This window comes from Suncus etruscus, chromosome 16 (assembly GCF_024139225.1).
Source record: "Suncus etruscus isolate mSunEtr1 chromosome 16, mSunEtr1.pri.cur, whole genome shotgun sequence".
Classification (NCBI taxonomy): domain Eukaryota; kingdom Metazoa; phylum Chordata; class Mammalia; order Eulipotyphla; family Soricidae; genus Suncus; species Suncus etruscus.
Genome location: NC_064863.1, coordinates 70,734,813 through 70,753,620, shown reverse-complemented (window position 1 = coordinate 70,753,620; position 18,808 = coordinate 70,734,813). Strand labels below are relative to the sequence as shown.

Below are 18,808 nucleotides of genomic sequence, written 5' to 3'. Positions count from 1 at the left end.
AGAATAGTGGTTGAGTGCCTGGGTAACTACATTATTAGTTACCCAAGATCATTCAGGATCCTCTACTGAAAATAATTTTATATTTTTTTTGCAAAATTCCAGGCTATATTTTTCTCTTCCATTCCCCCAATCTTATCTTCCAAGAAAGATCCCCACTGTATAGCTTTGAGTCTTCATGAGAAATATTAGAAACCAATTCAAACAAGACAAGCAAATAATTAGTGAGAATATAGAAACAGATCATAGAATAAAGAGCAAAAATGTGGACAGATCTCAGAAAGGGGTGAAGCTCAGCGCTGGTATATTTTCAGCTTGTCACTTTCCCTCCTACTATTTGTCGATTTCATTATATCCAGTCTACTTGATTGAATATTTGAGATTTTTAGGACTCAGAAGTAGAGAGACTATAAAGTCTATAGTGGAAAAGGTGGGTCAAGGGCCAGAATTCTGGGGAATCACACAGAGAAAGAAGGTCTGAAACAAATTCTACACTTTCTGGTCCACCCATAAAGTTCTTGATTCCTATCTTTATTCTTTTTTGTTTGTTTGTTTTTTGTTTTGTTTGTTTGGTTTTTGGGTTACACCTGGCAGCACTCAAGGGTTACTCCTGGCTCCACGCTCAGAAATCACTCCTGGCAGGCTCGGGGGACCATATGGGATGCCGGAATTCGAACCAATGACCTTCTGCATGAAAGACAAACACCTTACCTCCATGCTATCTCTCCGGCCCCCATTTATTCTTTTTTTAATCCTAACTTATGAGTCGATCTTATTGCCATTAACCTAGAAAATTACAATACTTAAGATTCTTAATGAAAATTTCAGAAAGCAGCCAATAGGCTTCATTTACCATTTCACAATACACCTGATATTCTTTTTTTTTTTTTTTTGTGGTTTTTGGGTCACACCCGGCAGTGCTCAGGGGTTATTCCTGGCTCCAGGCTCAGAAATTGCTCCTGGCAGGCACGGGGTACCATATGGGGCGCCGGGATTCGAACCGATGACTTCCTGCATGAAAGGCAAACGCCTTACCTCCATGCTATCTCTCCGGCCCCACACCTGATATTCTTTCCTCTTCTGTTTTCATTAATCTTTCTGCCTCAGGAACTAAATCTTCTCAAAATCCAATGATCATTGTGTCTCTGTTTAGCTTTCTTGTGTTAGTGTTATTAGCATTGTACTGTAGTCATCAGAATCAGATAAACAGAGAAAGCATAAATGCATAAGGCATGCATCTTCAAAAAAAGCATATTGTATATAGTAATAATAAAAATATTGAGGCCAATTATATCTGATAAATATTCCATTGAAATATGCTAAGATTATAAATTTATGTAGAGATATATAGATATGAAATATCACAAAGTATTAGAAAAATAAAACATTAGGGCATTATTCTCCTCTGAACCTTGTGTAAACCTGTTGGATCTTTTTTTAGGCACGAAGAGTGGTCCTCCCTCTTCTTTTAGGTAGAGATGAAAGACTTAATGAGACCAGGTTAACAACCTATCTATGTTTCCATAGATAAAGTAAATTTCAAAATATTTTTGAATCTGACTAGAGGCTTTGAAATTAAAATTTGTTAGCTCCATCATATCATACTCTCTCCATAAATTTGTAAGTGATGAAAATTGCTCTACTTTTTGAATATTAGTCCTTGTAATAGTTTTATAATAATGATATATCTTACCTGGTAACGCCACAATAAGAATATTACATATAAAGATTAGGTGAATTATATTTGGCAAATTTAATTTGAAGAAGCCAACAGGAAAAACCACAGTCCAATGAGATTAAATGCCGACTTAAATTCTCAAAACAGTAAATAGCTAGAATGTTAATTTTGCCTTTAATACTGCCCTGCTTCCTCTCCTGGACATCGAAGTTGCTGTTGTACACTGTACCCTGGCAACTCTGTGGGTTCCTGCATGAATGACTATTCCACTTCAATGCTGATTTTGGTTTGTTACTCAATTTATTTCCCAATGGACTCTCTGAAAATCAGTTAAGCAGTGACATATTGTTTTCATTGTTTTTCGTTTTGGAATCACATCCCACAGTGTTCAGGGCTTCTTTCTCTGTGCTCAGGGATCACTCCTGAAACTTGGGGACAATGTGCAGTTCTAGAGATCAAATCAGGGTTCGCTATGTACAAGGAAAATAACTTACCCCTATACTATCTCTCTGGCACTGAGCAGTAAAATTTAAGGAACTAAGTTTAGATGTTGTTGGGGAGAGATAAGCAATAGGTTTTAAAGTAAATTAGTGTCTCTTGGCTTAGACTATTTTTATTTTGTAAGTTCAGTGGAACAGAATCTCTATTAGTCTTTGACAGGAAGAAATTTGTAAGTTTTCAGTGCTGAAGCATGGCTTTAAAAGGAATATATATATATATATACACATGCACACATATATGTTCATACATGTATACATATATATGCATGCATATATGTCTATGTGTATAATATAAGTTTTAAAGATAAATTTAAATTTTGGAGGCAATCTTGTCCCATTATGCTTTCAGGAAGATGGATTGGCATCTCTTTAAAATTGTATCAGAAAGAAAATTGCTCTGATTGAGGTCGATGGTTAATAATGTAAAGAAAGCAATGTTTCTTGTAGGCTCATTGGAAAAATAATTCATTGTAACCAAGCCAATATAAAATATGCATTTAATAGTAATAGAAAATGAAGTACTTCCTTTTATCTGCAATTATTACCAGCTTAATATATAGACTATTCTGTCTAGGTTGTGATGGGTACCTTAATGTCAAGCATGGCTGAGCACAGTGATCAGATTAGTGGTCCACATTCTGGTCATCTCTGAGACAGTATTTTTGTGTGAGATTACCATTTAAACTGGTAAACTTAAAAAATGATATTTTCAAACTTTATTACAAAGATGTGTTTTGTATATTCAATAAAGATGAGAATATTTTCTTTTTAGTGCTCTCTTTATATTTTCTTTAGCAATGGAATAAATATTATTGCTTTAAATGTTTTAAATGTGTACTGCTGCCACACCATGCCCACAGCTTGAATGAGGTGGATCTTTTTTTTTTTTTTTTGGTTTTTGGGCCATACCCAGCAGTGCTCAGGGGTTACTCCTGGCTTTCTGCTCAGAAATAGCTCCTGGCAGGCACGGGGGACCTTATGGGATGCCGGGATTCGAACCAACCACCTTAGGTCCTGGGTTGGCTGCTTGCAAGGCAAACACCGCTGTGCTACCTCTCCGGCCCGTGTGAGGTGGATTTTTAGTAAAGTGTATTATCCTCCAAAATGTGGATGGTGTGAATGCCATCTATTGAAGATCTAAGTAGAACAGAAGACTGGCTTGAACTAAACAAGAAGTAAAATTTTTTAATTTTAATAATTTTTATTGAGACCCATGTGAATTACAATTTTCATTTCACAGTTAACAAAAAGCAATTCTAATCACAGATTGCCTTTGGAATTGAAGTGGAACAATTGCTCTTCAATTTGTCTCTGGAATTAAGGCATATCCTGTGAAGTTTTGACTCTGCAACCTTTGTTATGCCATGTGTCAACTTTTTTTTTTTTTTTGGTCTTTTGGGCCACACCCATTTGAAGCTCAGTGGTTACTCCTGGCTAAGCGCTCAGAAATTGGCCCTGGCTTGGGGGGACCATATGGGACGCAGGGGGATCAAACCACGGTCCTTCCTTGGCTAGCGCTTGCAAGGCAGACACTTTACCTCTAGCGCCACCTCACCGGCCCCATGTGTCAACTTTTTAAACTTTCTCCTACTTTCTCTTTCTATATTCCTATATTTATAGACACAGATAAATGGATAAAAATACACACAGATATGCCTACCATTCCTATATCTTGGAAGAACAAAGGCTAATACAGGGAATTAATTTTATTATTTAAAGATGGATAAAAATACACACAGATATGCCTACCATTCCTATATCTTGGAAGAACAAAGGCTAATACAGGGAATTAATTTTATTATTTGAAGAAAATAGAAGGAAAATAAATTTACAAAAGAAGTAGCTACCTACCTGTAAGAGTAGTTACCCTTAAATTTTAAAAAATGGAATAGACTTTGGATTTTCCTTTAAGACTCTGGCTTTTGTGTGCCTAACTTTATAAATCATTAAAATAATACTTTAATGAAACACTTAATGAATTGGAACAAAGGCTGCAATAAGAAGTAGATTATGTGGGAAACATTTTAACAAGTATGAGATTGTGAACTCATAGAGGACAAGGGCACTTACATCATTTTGAGTTCAGGTTTAATCTATTGTATTGAACCATACAGAACTGCTGGTATTTGAGTATGTCTAACCTATATTAAGAAAAGCAATTACACGTGGCTAAATATAATAGGACTACATGTTCCTGTGGTCATAGTCAGAAAATGGCATTTCTAGATTATTTCCCATATTATTTCCTTGACTCTGAATCATTGGGACCAGAGTGTAAGGGTAACATGAAGATAATCAAATAGTTCACATGAAAATTTATTCTTGGGAAAGATGCTTGGCTACTTTAAGTATTTTTCATCAACACTTGAAATTTCAGCTCTTTTTTTTTTAGTGCAATACAGCATCTTTAAGATAATTGATACGGTATCTTTCCCTACTTGCTTTCATTCCTGACCTAAGCTGCATTTAGTAGAGTGAATGGCTGTGTTTCAGTTGTTCACAATGTTAACTGAAGTTTCAGTTGACACTTGGTCTCTCTTAGGTGGGATTGAAGAAGGAGAATAATTTATGGCAGTGCTAGTGAAGCAAGATCCGTAAATACATTAGGGTATTTTACATTCAGGTAGCATTTGACAGTTTAGAAACCTATTCTCCCGCTATCTTCATTCTCTTTCCTATATTTACAGTGGAGAAGATATAATCCTGACAACTGAATTCTCTTGCTGAGATTATAGAATTTCTTTTTTAAATAATATCTTTATTTAAGCACCATGATTACAAACATGTTTATAGTTGGGAGATTATAGAATTTCATGAACTATAAATCTCTCTGTTGGGGACATTGTTGCTTTGTCATCTTCCCATAATTTTCACCTTTCCTGCTGCTTGCTCTTTTCCTTCTTGGTTCTATTCTACCCATTTTGTGGATTAGTTCAACATTAGGTCACAAATTGCTTCTGCAGCTGGATTCTAGGAACATGATTTATAAAAAGCTGCCCAGTTCCCTTGTTCATTTTAGTGAATAATTTTAGCTATCCCTGAGTACATTCTTGTTACAAAAGAGTGCAGACTTTGTGAACTGCACACATTGAAATCCTAGACTTATCCTTGTAGTGGAATAGGAAATGCGGTGTCAAAGCATCAAGCTATTTACAATACAAATATACTCTAATGTAGTCAAAGAAAACATCAGGATGCTCATCGAGCTGTTTGCATAAAAAAACAAACTCAGAAATTGTTGGAAATGTGATATTCACCCCAAGTTCTGAGAATCACAGAAGAAAAGAAAATATGTAGTCCAGCCTAGCCTAATACCTACCAGCAATGGGAGTTCTTTACCTCCTATGATGCTGTTAGATGTTAGTTTCTGAGACCATATACTGAAGACAGTTTACTTTGTGCCTTACAAGGACTGTGTATAGAGCTAACATATAGATTAGGAAAAAAAAAAAAAGCTCCAAATTAGCAGTATTGTTTTTGTGGTCACAGAATTATACTGACTCTAGTTAAGAAAAAAAATTCCAGCACTTTTTTTTTTTTAGTGTATTTTAGCACCTTTGTTTGCATCCTTTTTTTCTTTGAAGGGAAAAACAATTAGTTATCTTTTATTGCTAGGTTAATCTTAATCTTTACTACTGCATAACCTCACAGCCTTTGTGTATATATCTTCAGATTTAGTTCACAATTTTCCTAATTATAGATTTTCTTTCTTGTGAATTTATTTTTCAGGCTTTTGCCTAGACATTTATAGCTGCTTCATTCTTTTTGGCTCTGTGCCACGGGGGCAATTCTGGTACAAAACAGACATCCACAGACTAGAATACAAGATCGATCTCTTATCTTACTAATTACCATCCATCACTGCTGACAAAAATCTTCAGGTCTTAAAAAGAAAACAAACAATTTACCTGAAAAGCAGAAATAAGATTGTGGGGTGTGTGTGTGTGTGTGTGTGTGTGTGTGTGTGTGTGTGTGTGTGTGTAATTGTGCCTGACTAGCAGTGCTGTCAGAGGAATTTTCTGCACCAACTTTCTGATTGGTGCAAGTCAAACAGCAATTGCATACAAGGTTACCTCTGACCTTGAGTTTGATAGCTAGTAATCTGATTCTTAGTTTCATCAGCTGTAAAATCAAGATAATTGTAACCTCTTCAGAGTGTTAGAAAATCAGTGTAAGCTTTAGTCTGATGATGTTGATGAATATTTTTCAAGTAATAAAGTCTCTGCATTGTCCATTTTAAGTTGTCCTTTCATGTTTTGTTCTTATGTTAACTGAATTTGTTTATAGGTGTTATAAAAATGCACACACACATACCACAATTCCTTGAAGATAGCTTTCTAAAAATGGTCAAAAGAGTATTTTTTAAAATTATGACAAGAGCTACACTGATAGTACACTGAATACTTGCCTTGCACATGGCTGATCTGGGTTTAATCTTTGACACCCTATGTGGTCCTCTGAGCTGCACCAGGAATGATCTCCGAAAATAGGCAGGAATAAGCCCTGAGAATTACTCAGCATAACCCCGAACAAAAAATAATTAAAAATAATGACAATATAGAGTTTGGACATAAGTTGTTAAGCTTTGGTCCAAAAATTAAATCTGGCCAGCTATCTATTTTATAAATAATATTTTATTGCAACATGGCCCTGCTCATTTGCTAGCATATGGGTATGACTTTTTCTTAGCAACAATATTAGAGTTGTTTCCATGTAAGACATTATATGGCCCAAAAAGCCAAAAATAGTATGTGTATCTAGTCCCTTTGAGAAAACATGGGGGGGGGGCGCAGAGTGATAGCACAGTGGTAGGGCATTTGCATTGTATGCAGCAAACCCTGACTGCCCCCGAGTGTGCCAGGAGTGATTTCTGAGTGCAGAGTCAGGAGTAACCCCTGAGTGCTGCCAGGTGTGGCACACACACACACACACACACACACACACACACACACACACACACACACACACACAAAGGGAGCAAAGGGAGGGAGGGAAAAGAAGAGAGAAAACATTTGGTAAGCCTTGAATTGAAGCAAACTATTATTGAAAAGATACAAGAAAATATCACCTGTCATATGAATATGTCATTTCTTTATTATTTTTAAATTAATTACCTAATTTAAATACCATGGTTACAGGTTAATAAAATAATAGATAGAATATCCCTTCAGCAATAATATCGAATATGCCATTTAATGTTCAATGAAATAAAATTTTGATAACACTAATGGCAGGCATATAAATTGATATAGTCATTCTAAGGAGCAATTTGCTGGTGTTTAAATGTAAAGGCACCACTTGCCCCCAAGAATTTAGAAATCAGACAGGTATAAGGGAGAAAAGCAGGGTGTTAAGGAGATTCTAGCCTCTTAGACGAAGAGAGTCACAGCATGAGAGAAATCGAGCTAGAGAGAGTGCCATCTCTCCTCAACTGAGCAATTTTTATTATGGGCAAGCCTCAATTCACCTTGGTGGTGGTGGGGGTAAGGGCTTATGTAGTAAACAAACAGAAGTACTTAACATTAATTAAGGCTAGAGGAGGTCACAAATCAAACCTAGGTGGGTCTTTACATTTCAGAAGGAGTGGAAATATGTTTAGTTACACATTTCTGTTTCCCTTTTCAGTTGCATTATTCCTTTTCTGTTTGCTTACCGCACACACAAAATCGATCCTCCCTTTGTCTGCTGTGATCAAGTTCTAGGTAGTTCAGCTCTGGAAGACCACGTCAGCCAATGAGGATATCTGTCAATGGAGAGCAGCCAGGGAGGCAATAGAAGCTTCAAGATCTTTTGTAGCTGCTGGGCAGAGTCACAGGCCAAGATAAGTCCCTGAGTCAGGTCCCCACTCAAAAAGCCAACCAATGTGGTCAGTCTGGTTGTCAGTGGCAGTCCTCTATTCCAGTGAATGCAAGAATGAATGAATGAATGAATAATAATAATAATATATGCAGTGTTTCAGGGCACAATGGATTATGAGCTGCAGGGGTTAGTGAGGTTTAATAGAGACAACAATAAATCCATGATAGGGAAACACAGGAAAAATAGTTTTGGGTTTTTGGCATATTGGCAGTGGCCAAAAAGGCAGGCATTGGGGGAATGGAAAAGACTTTGCTAAGTGCCTACATAGACAGACATGTAAATAGATATAAACATACAGGTGGCCATAACACATGTACACTCATATACAAATGATCAATCAGTTTGTTCCAGCTGTTATTTTAACCCATCTAGAGTGGTAGGGATTAAACTGATATGAGGCTGAGAAAGAAAAGGACAGTTTCCATCACAAGATTAGCCTTGTAGGCTGATTGGGACTTTGTCTCACATTTTCCAAACTCAAGCTTTTCATTCAGGGGTCAGGGAAGCATTAGTTGGTACTTGTCTGGACTTGGTTTCACCATCTTCATTTTCTGTAATAGGCTATTGATGTCACCTGATATGCAAAGGTCTTCAGTACAGGGGCCAGAATATGGGTGGGGACTCACTCATCTTCCTGCTGTTGGTCCTTCATTCAATGGCTGTCTCTTTAGGTTTTACCCCATTGGTGTCTTCAATCGGCTTCTGCTGGTTGGAGAGCCAAGGGCCTCATACGAGTCACCTTCAGTAGAAAAAACTGCCCAGAGTCTTCAGCTCTCTCCTCTTCACTCCCTAGTTCTGTCTTGCCTCAAGGGGCCTCTTCCACCCTGGATGGTGGGACAGCTGGGTGAGGTTGGGGGATGAACCAGTGGAACATACATCGATTGGGAGCACAGTGGATAGTGGCTGCCTTTCACTGGCACCCCTCCCCCGGCCTGTTTACATTAGTACTTCTGTACTCTTCTCTCCTTCCAAAACATCAAAATGCTATCTCCCATCTCCTATGCTATACAGAAACTTTCTGATTATTTTTCTTAATAGCTGTCTGGTGAACAAAGAAGACATCTTCTTTGGTATCATTCCTATTGATGAATTCATAATCATTCCAAATGTTAAACCACTTGACAGTGTCAAGGTCTTGGATTGCCTGCATCAGCATTTGTCCCTGACTCAAGGCCTGGGACACAGGAGAAATTTTAAAGGGCTTGACATATTTAGTCCAATGCAAAAATGCTGGTAAATGCACCATAACAGTGTGAAGCAGTTCAGAAGGAGGGCTGTGTATGCCAATGTTCCAGCAATGGGTGTGACACATTCAGTCCAGCCTGAGGGTCTATCATGGGAATAATCCAGGAGGGGACCATGTCATCCTCCTTGGTTTGCTTGCAGATAGATTGGCCACACTTCCCTGTTGTTGTTGTTGTTGTTGTTGTTGTTTTTATCTCCCTAGTAATCTGTAAAACTTGTTAGCCCACTCATCGTTTTTGTCCTTGTGTTGAGGTCCAGGTTCTCAAGTCCTTTTTCAGGCGCCAGTTATAAAGGATCCATTTACCATAAGAATTAAGAAACCAGACAAGTATAAGGGAGAAAAAGAGAGGGTCAAAAGGATTCCAGCCCCTTGAACTGAGAAGAGCCACAATGAGAGAGAGAGAAAGAGAGAGAGAGAGAGAGAGAGAGAGAGAGAGAGAGAGAGAGAGAGAGAGAGAGAGAGAGAGAGAGAGAGCATCACCTCTCCTTCCTTTACAAATTTTATTATTGACAGATTCAATCCACCTGGGGGTATGCTGACATAGTTAAAAAACAGAAGTACTTAATATTAATTAAACAGGCAGATCACTAACCAAGCGTAGGTACATCTTTACATTTCAAAGGGAGTGGGAATGTGTTTAGTTACATGTAACAAGTTTAGTTTTTTAGTTTAGTTTTTGAAGATTTTTCATTGAACTTCAGTGACTGAATATAAAAAACAACGAATATTAAGTGTTTATTTCTGAGATATGGCTTTTTAAAATAGAAATAGTCCTTCTAATTTTTAACATTTCCTCTGTCATTTTAGAATCTTTTAAAAGATTCAGATGGGAACACAAATGTACCAATTTATAAGGTGTAAGGGGAGTAAACTCTTACTGTAGCACCATAACAGGTTTATAGTGCTCTGGAATGAAGCCTATTGGTATATGATGGCATCTGTAATTAATTGTAAACTTGGAGAGTCTTCTTAGGTTTCCTCTTGGCTGAACACATATTAGACTTGAAATCCTATATTACTTCCAATTATGTTTCTGCTCTCTTGTAATTTACACACACACATACACACATACACCGGCACATTTCAAAACTAGTAACAAAAACATATTTTTTAACCTTTTCTTTTTATGAAATATTAATCCCATGTTGGAAGTCTTTGTGTTTAACCAATTATTTTCTTTTGTTTGGTAGACTGAAATCACAGTGATTTATTAAATATTTAGTTAAAAAAAACTCAGATAGAGCAATAAAGTTAAATTGCTGAAGTTGCAATAATAAAACTTAGCCTCAAAGAGGAAAAAGGAAAAAATGGAATATAAGTTTGAGCCCTTGCAATGGCTTAAAATAATTTTATGGTAGGGGGAAATGGCAGTTCTTGGAGAAAGCGGAGTTTCTGATGGTGGCCACAGCACTGAAGAAGCATTATGACCTTCTACGGTGAGGTGAAACAAATAGAGACGAGAGATTCAGTTCTAACATCCAAAAAATCAGATTCAAAAATTGACTCTTCCTGGTTCCTCCTACTTCAATTTGAACCCTTTTGAGGTTTTTCAAATAGATCCTGAAGTGACAGATGAAGACATAAAAAAGAGGTTTTGGCAATTATCCATATTGGTACATCCTGATAAAAATCAAGATGGTGCTGACAGAGCACAAAAGTTTTTGAAGCTGTAGACAAAGTATACAAGTTGCTACTGGATCAGGAGCAAAAGAAGAGGGCTCTGGATGTAAATTCAGGCAGGAAAAGAATACGTGGAACACACTGTAAAAATGCGAGAAAAAAAAAAGCAATCAAAGAAGGAAGGAAAGCCTACAAATGTGGAGGAGGATGACCCTGAACTGTTCAAGCAAGCAGCATACAAACAAACCATGAAGCTGTTTGCTGAGCTGGAAATTAAAAGAGAGAGAAACCAAAGAGACGCATGAAAGAAGGCGGCAAAGGGAAGAGGAGATTGAAGCTCAAGAACAAGCCAAAAGGAAGAGTGGCAGAAAAACTTTGAGGAAAGTCGAGATGGTCGTGTGGACAGCTGGCGAAACTTCCAAGCAAATACAAAGGGGAAGAAAGAGAAGAAAACCCAGACCTTCCTGAGACACCCAAAAGTAAAAAAGGGGCAGCGCAAGTGACCTCACCTGTGGCCCAGTCACAGAACTTTCTCTCACTCTCTCCCTTCCGCTTTGAAGGACTCATTCTGCCCTCTCATTTCCACCCCACAGAGTAGTATTTGCTTTTTACCATTTTGTTTTCAATACAGTTTAATACCCATCAGAGTAATTCTTTTGTACAATGAGTAGAGGGGGCTTGGTTGGAAAAGGACCTTCCTCCTCTTGCCTCTACCAATTCAGAATGGAAGTTGCCCAGGGCACCTTCCCTTCCACAGCCTCTAACTTACTGTTTTGTACTCCACTGGATTGTAATGGTCAGGAACTTTTTGTAGAGTTTGTGGAAATCATCCAATTAAACATGTTGCTTCGGGTTTGCAGAGATAGCATGGAAGTAAGGCATTTGCCTTGGATGCAGAAGGAACGTGGTTCAAATCCCAGCATATGTTCCCCCGAGCCGGCCAGGAGTGATTTCTGAGCGTAGAGCCAGGAATAGCACTGCCAGGTGTGACCCAAAACAAAACAAAGCAAAATAAAACAAACAAAAAAACCCCCCAAAACAACAACAAAAAAAAACATGTTGTTTAAATTTTTTTCTATGCCAGATTATGTTTGCATTTATTATTCTTTTGTAGTCAGTGATGGTTTTTTTTCATTAGTATTTTACATTCTTCCTTCTGAGATAAAGGGATCATAGGCAATGATACTCCATGGCAACCAAGTTCTCTGTGAGAGAGCAAACTTGGAGGTGTACTTAATATTTTCTTGGGAGAAAACCTTGTGAAAATGATGTCCATTTTTTCTACTTTCATAATTCATAAGGACTCCACTGTATGCAATGACACAATGAATTCATTGTGAGATGAGCTGCTAGGGGATGGTACTTAGTTAATAACTTTTGAAGTTGAATTTCAAGGCTTCATAACTGTTCTGGGGCTTCTAACTAGATGTAAAGACTGATTACACCCCTGTGCTTTCTTTTCTTTTCTCTTTCTTTCTTTCTTTCTTTCTTTCTTTCTTTCTTTCTTTCTTTCTTTCTTTCTTTCTTTCTTTCTTTCTTTCTTTCTTTCTTTCTTTCTTTCTTTCTTTCTTTCTTCTTTCTTTCTTTCTTTCTTTCTTCTTTCTTTCTTTCTTTCTTTCTTTCTTTCTTTCTTTCTTTCTTTCTTTTCTTTCTTTCTTTCTTCTTTCTTTCTTTCTTCTTCTTCTTTCTTTCTTTCTTTCTTCTTCTTCCTTCCTTCCTTCCTTCCTTCCTTCCTTCCTTCCTTCCTTCCTTCCTTCCTCCCTCCCTCCCTCCTCCCTCCCTCCCTCCCTCCTTCCTTCCTTCCTTCCTTCCTTCCTTCCTTCCTTCCTTCCTTCCTGCCTGCCTTCCTTCCTTCCTTCCTTCCTTCCTTCCTTCCTTCCTTTCTTCCTTCCTTCCTTCCTTCCTTTCCACACACCTGGTTGAGGCTCAGGGAATACTCCTGGCTATGTGCTCAGAAATCACTACTGGCTTGGGGGACCACATGGGACGCAGGGGGATCGAACAGGGTCTGTCCTAGGCTAGCCCTGGCAAGACAGATGCCTTACCGCTTTTGCCACCGCTCTGGCCCCTGCTTTCTTACATGTAAAGGTGCATTTTTTTCCTAAATGTTTATTTTTTATTTTTTGTTTCAAGAATCAAGATGCAAGCTTATAAAAAAAAAAGCATGTTCTGTATGGAGAGAATTAGCAACACATAAAAACACATAAAATTTGCTTGCTAATTAAATATGCTCCTGAAGAGAGATGCAAGTGCTACTATCTTAGAAACATGAAATATTATAATTAAAAACACTTAAAGAAGGTCTGTCTTTCCCTGCTTGTAGACACAAATACACCACAAGGTGTTACTTGTTTGTATGTGAAACTAGAATGAGTACTATTTCTGTTATTGTTTATAATTTTTTTAAATTTGTATTTAAACAACTTTACTACATGCATGATTGTGTTTGGGTTTTAGTCATGTAAAGAACACTATCCATAACCAGTGCAACATTCCCATCACCAATGTCCCAAATCTCCCTCATTCCCACCCAACCTCTGCCTGTACTCTAGACAGGCTTTCTATTTCCCTCGTACATTCTCATTATTAGGATAGTTCAAAATGTAGTTATTTCTCTAACTAAACTCATCACTCTTTGTGGTGAGCTTCCTTAGGTGAGCTGTAACTTCCAGCTCTTTTCTCTTTTGTGTCTGAAAGTTATTATTGCAAGAATGACTTTCATTTTTCTTAAAACCCATAGATGAGTGAGACCATTCTGTGTCTTTCTCTCTCTCTCTGACTTATTTCACTCAGCATAATAGATTCCATGTACATCCATGTATAGGAAAATTTCATGACTTCATCTCTCCTGACAGCTGCATAATATTCCATTGTGTATATGTACCACCGTTTCTTTAGTCATTTATCTGTTGAAGGGTATCTTGGCTGTTATCAGAGTCTTGCTATGGTAAATAGTGCTGCAATGAATATAGGTGTAAGGAAGGGATTTTTGTATTGTATTTTTGTATTCCTAGGATATATTCCTAGGAGTGGTATATGCGGGTCGTATGGGAGCTCGATTTCCAGTTTTTGGAGGAATCTCCATATTGCTTTCCATAAAGATTGAACTAGATGGCATTCCCACCAGCAGTGGATAAGAGTTCCTTTCTCTCCACATCCCTGCCAACACTGCTTGTTCTCATTCTTTGTGATGTGTACCATTCTCTGTGGTGTGAGGTGGTACCTCATAGTTGTTTTGATTTGCATCTCCCTGATGTTTAGTGATGTGGAGCATTTTTTCATGTGTCTTTTGGCCATTTGTATTTCTTCTTTGTCAAAGTGCTCACTAGATTACAAGAAGAAACATAGTGATAAGTCCTTGTAATATAAAATAAAACAAAGTGATGGCATTTGTCTTCTGCCATGGCGACATTTCCCTTCCTGATCATTCTCAATATAACTTTATTTACCCTACTTATACACACATATACATACATATTTGAGAGATTAAGATGAAGTTTGAACACTATATTTTTCAAATATTATCCTTTGATTGAAGATTTCTTAATATTTATTTATATATCATTGGTTCACAATATACTGATTTCAGGGGTACAACATTTGTTCACAACATACTGATTTCAGGAGTACAACTTCACATTTTATATTTGTATAAACCTTATTGTATCTACAAACATAGTTCTTGTTGCATTTACATGATCAAAATGACTGCTTTGTCCATTTGCCCCACCCTCCTCACTCTTCTTCACTTATGATAACCACAATAGCTTTCACAGGATCTAAGAATATATATTTTAATTAGTCTACTTCTATTATTCATCTTCTACATATGAGTTAAACCATCTAGTAATTATCTTTCACTTAATTGACTTAATGCTAGTAGTATTAATAAAGTATAGATAAGGTTTATCTATGCCACAAAGACAAGAATTTTATTTTTGGGGGCCGGGCGGTGGCGCTCGAGGTAAGGTGCCTGCCTTACCTGCGCTAGCCTAGGAGACGGACCGCGGTTCGATCCCCCGGCATCCCATATGGTCCCCCAAGCCAGGAGCGACTTCTGAGCGCATAGCCAGGAGTAACCCCTGAGCGTCACCGGGTGTGGCCCAAAAACCAAAAAAAAAAAAAGAATTTTATTTTTTTTAACATCTGAGTAGCATTCCTTTGAATATGTATACCACCACTATCTTTATCCAGGTATCCACTGGTAGATATTCAGGTTGCTTCCATGTCTTTGGTATTATGGGTGATATTACTGTTAAAGGTGGGATGCACTTGTAGAGTATATTCATTAATCTAATTCCCTTTCCTCCAATTTTTCCCATATTTTATATAAAAGTGCTTGAAATTTTTCAAAATGAACCACTTTGTAATAATTAATTATAAAATGAAGTTTTTATTTTTTAATCCTTAAATTCCAAAATAACCCCTAAATTATTTTGACTTGGATATCATAGTGACTCATCAAATGAAAGAGTAACATCAGCTACATTACTGAATAAGATATTTCCTCATTTGTGTCTTTGTGTCAACAATAAAATTTGGGGTCTAGCTTCATGTCTAAAAGTGCCTACATCGTATGTATGACTCCACAGTTTGATACTGATGCTGCCCACATGCTCCAAGCATGGTCCCTACAGTTCTGCTGGCTGTCTAGTGTCCCACAGGGTCTGAGATCAGGGTGAAAATATTGAGAAAAAATGGTAACATGGTAAAAATTATTGTTTTCAGAATTCCTCAAGACTTTCAGCCCTATTAGAATGCTGTAAGCTCCCTGATCCCATCCAACTTTCCCCACATTCCTGGTAGCCTTGAAAACAAAAAGCTTTGCAATTGCAGTAGGGAAGAAAACTATCTGTTTAAAGGACAGAGAAATAGAGCATAGGAAGTTTTCTTTTGATGTAGTATACCTCGGCTCAATTCCTAGTGCCCTATGTAGTCCCTTGAGCCTGCCAAAAATAAGCTCTGAGTAGGAACAAGAAAAGAGAAAGAAAGAGGAGAGAAAGAAAGAAATAATTAATTAAAGAAAGAAAAAAGAAAGGAAGGAAGGAAGAGAAAGAAAGAGGGAAGAAGAGAAAGGAAGAAGAAAGAAAGAATGAAAAAAGAAAGAAAAAGGATGAAAGAGGTAGGGAAGAAGGAAGGAATAAAGGAAGCAAGAAGGGAAGAAGAAGAGAGGAAGGAAAAAGAAAGGAAAGGAGAGAGGGAGGGAGGAAGGGAGTTGAGAAGGGAGGGAGGGAGGAAGAAATGGAGGAAGGAAGAAAGTAAAGGAGGGAGGGAGATGATTAGTTTAGTAGTCACTGGGACAAAAGCATTAAAAACTTTTTCTAAAGCACCAGCTATAAAGAACGGAAATCACAAACACTGCAATCAACTTAAAAAAAAAAACCATCCATTCTCAGGTTTATCTTTTAAAAACTAGCAATAACTATTTAGCCTCTCTCTATGGACAAAAGTACCTTTGTAAAAGTTGGAGGCTCAGCATCACACTGCAGTAGTGTTGGAGAAGTCTGACACATCTGTACAATAGGGTATAGATTACAACACAAGCAGCCCATGAATAACTCCAGCCTCCCTTTTCTGCTGCAGTCTGGTAGGCTCTGGAAAACACTGCCTTTAGTCATTCATGAATGCATGCATCATGGTAGATGCCTGGGTTTCCATCAAGAAATACCACCATACTATTGGACCAGACATTTCCATCTGTATACATTGGTGAGGCTAAGAGGAATAGTTGGATTTTATCTGTGGCCTCCCTCCCAATGGGTCATATTTCAAAGCCCCAAAAGATCTCACTGTTAGGGCCTTTGCAAGGGAAATTGAAAGCATGTAAGTACCTGGATTTTCCTGCTCTGCAGAATGCTGTTTATATATATATATATATTAATAATTTTTATTTTGACCAAAGTGAATTACAAATCTTTCACAGTAGTGTTTTAGGTACATAGTGACATTGAATCAGGAGCATTCTCACCACCAATGTTGTCCTCCCTTCATCCCTCTTCCTAGCATGCATCTCATATCGCCCCTCTTTTGCCCCCCCCCCGGGGTTGTTAGTATTAAGTGGTCCCTTCTGTGTCTACCTTGTTATAGGTTGGTATTGATTCTTTTGTAGTTGGCTTTGGATTAGGTGTTTAAGTCTTTAAGTTTTATTTCTACTCGATGTTCATACGACTGTTTGGTCTTGGTGCGCTCCATTATTCCCCCCTCAATTTGTGAGGCAGAACACGATGGTTCAAGTTATATGGTTCTGTTTGAAGGTAAGAAAAAAGGGGGGGGGCAAAAATTCAAACAAGCAAAACACGTGAGGAGTCCTTCAGGGGTCCTCAAACTTTTTAAACAGGGGGCCAGTTCACTGTCCCTCAGACCATTGGAGGATCTGACTATAGTAAAAATAAAACTTCTGAACGAATTCTTATGCACACTGCATAGATCTTATTTTGCAATGAAGAAACAAAACAGATACAAATACAATATGTGGCCTGCGGGCCATAGTTTGAGGACCACTGTAAGAGACTATAAAAATTAGTTTAAGAAAAGAAAGGGGGAAAAAGAAAGGAAAACATAAAAATAATAAAAAAAAATCAAACCCCAACCCCCCCCAAACAAAAACAAACAAACAAAAAAACCTGAAAAGCACCACAGCAATAAAGACAACAACCAAACACTTAAAGAGGCCTCCTGCCTTCCTGGCACCTCTAGTGAGACCCTGTAGGCTGGATAATAAAAAGAAGCTTGAAATGTGGCAGGTAGGATTCTTGGCAGAAAGTGATTGCTGTGGGTCTATTAACTGATGCAATCTTTCTCCAGAAGCTAAACTATGAGGATTCCACACCCCTCCTCATCCATTGATCCACAGATACTTATAGGGCTCCATGTCACTTACCCACACACTCACTCTCCACAGCAGCAATTCTCTGTGCTTACTCCTAATGGTACTAAATGTAAATTTTGGCAAATGACTACTGAGCATGAGTCGAAATGCAACTGACCATTAGATACACAAGAGAATCATCCAGAATCATTAGAAAGGTGCAAATTAAACCACGGAGATAGCACCACTTCATAAATATGAAAATGTAAGATGTAGAATTGAATGTTCAGAGAAAAGAAGATCTTTATGTAATTGTTAGGAACGTTTATTTGCAGAAGCACTATTGTAAACAATATAAAAATTCCTCAAAACAAATTCCTCAAAAGTGAAGATTAGAGATAGGGAACCTAAGGCAAGTGGTTAGACTCTGAGTTTGGTCCTTGCCACAACATGTCCTCTCCGCCTCCTCCCTACTCCCCTTGCATCATAGATCTTGGTGACCTCCTAGCAAATCTCAGAGTGGCCCTGATAGAAGACAGCTATTGTAATCGTTTTTCTCCTTTATGATCCATTTTGAAATATGTACAGAAAATGTATGTGAAATACTGTGTCAAATATGTATATATGTGTGTGAAATGAAAGCAGGATCATGAAGATATTTTTATTGCAGAGTTACTCAAAATAGTGTAGCTATAAAAATCTCATCATTCTTTGGTAGCCAAATGGTTTTGAAAATTAGTCTCACTCGACCTACCACCAAAGCTCTAATGACTTCTCTGTCCCAGAATGAGCTCTTTGTACATTTCTCTCACTTTACCTCTGGCAAACATGGTTTTCACGGAATCTGAGGAGCTCTTTTTGTTGTTTCTTACTTGTTCATTGGCTTTGGTAATTTATATTCCACCTATGAGCAAAAACAGACCTACATCCCTTACAAGCATTGTCTTAAGTTTCATCTATTTTGTTCCATATGGTATAATGTCATCTTTATTAATGGAGAAGTAGTATTTATTGAACACATATACCATAGCTTTTTTATTTTATCTAATCACTTGTGAGTGAGTTCATGTTCTTTGGCTATTGTACATAACATTGTTGCC

At 37.6% G+C, this 18,808-nt stretch overlaps 1 protein-coding gene and 1 pseudogene across 1 annotated transcript in view; both read left to right on the top strand.

Moving 5' to 3' along the window:
* Positions 1 to 18,808, top strand: part of RASGEF1B (RasGEF domain family member 1B) — a 672,276-nt gene that overhangs the window by 282,051 nt on the left and 371,417 nt on the right. The gene's annotated exons all lie outside the window — the stretch shown is intronic.
* Positions 10,645 to 11,483, top strand: LOC126032634 (dnaJ homolog subfamily C member 8-like; annotated as a pseudogene).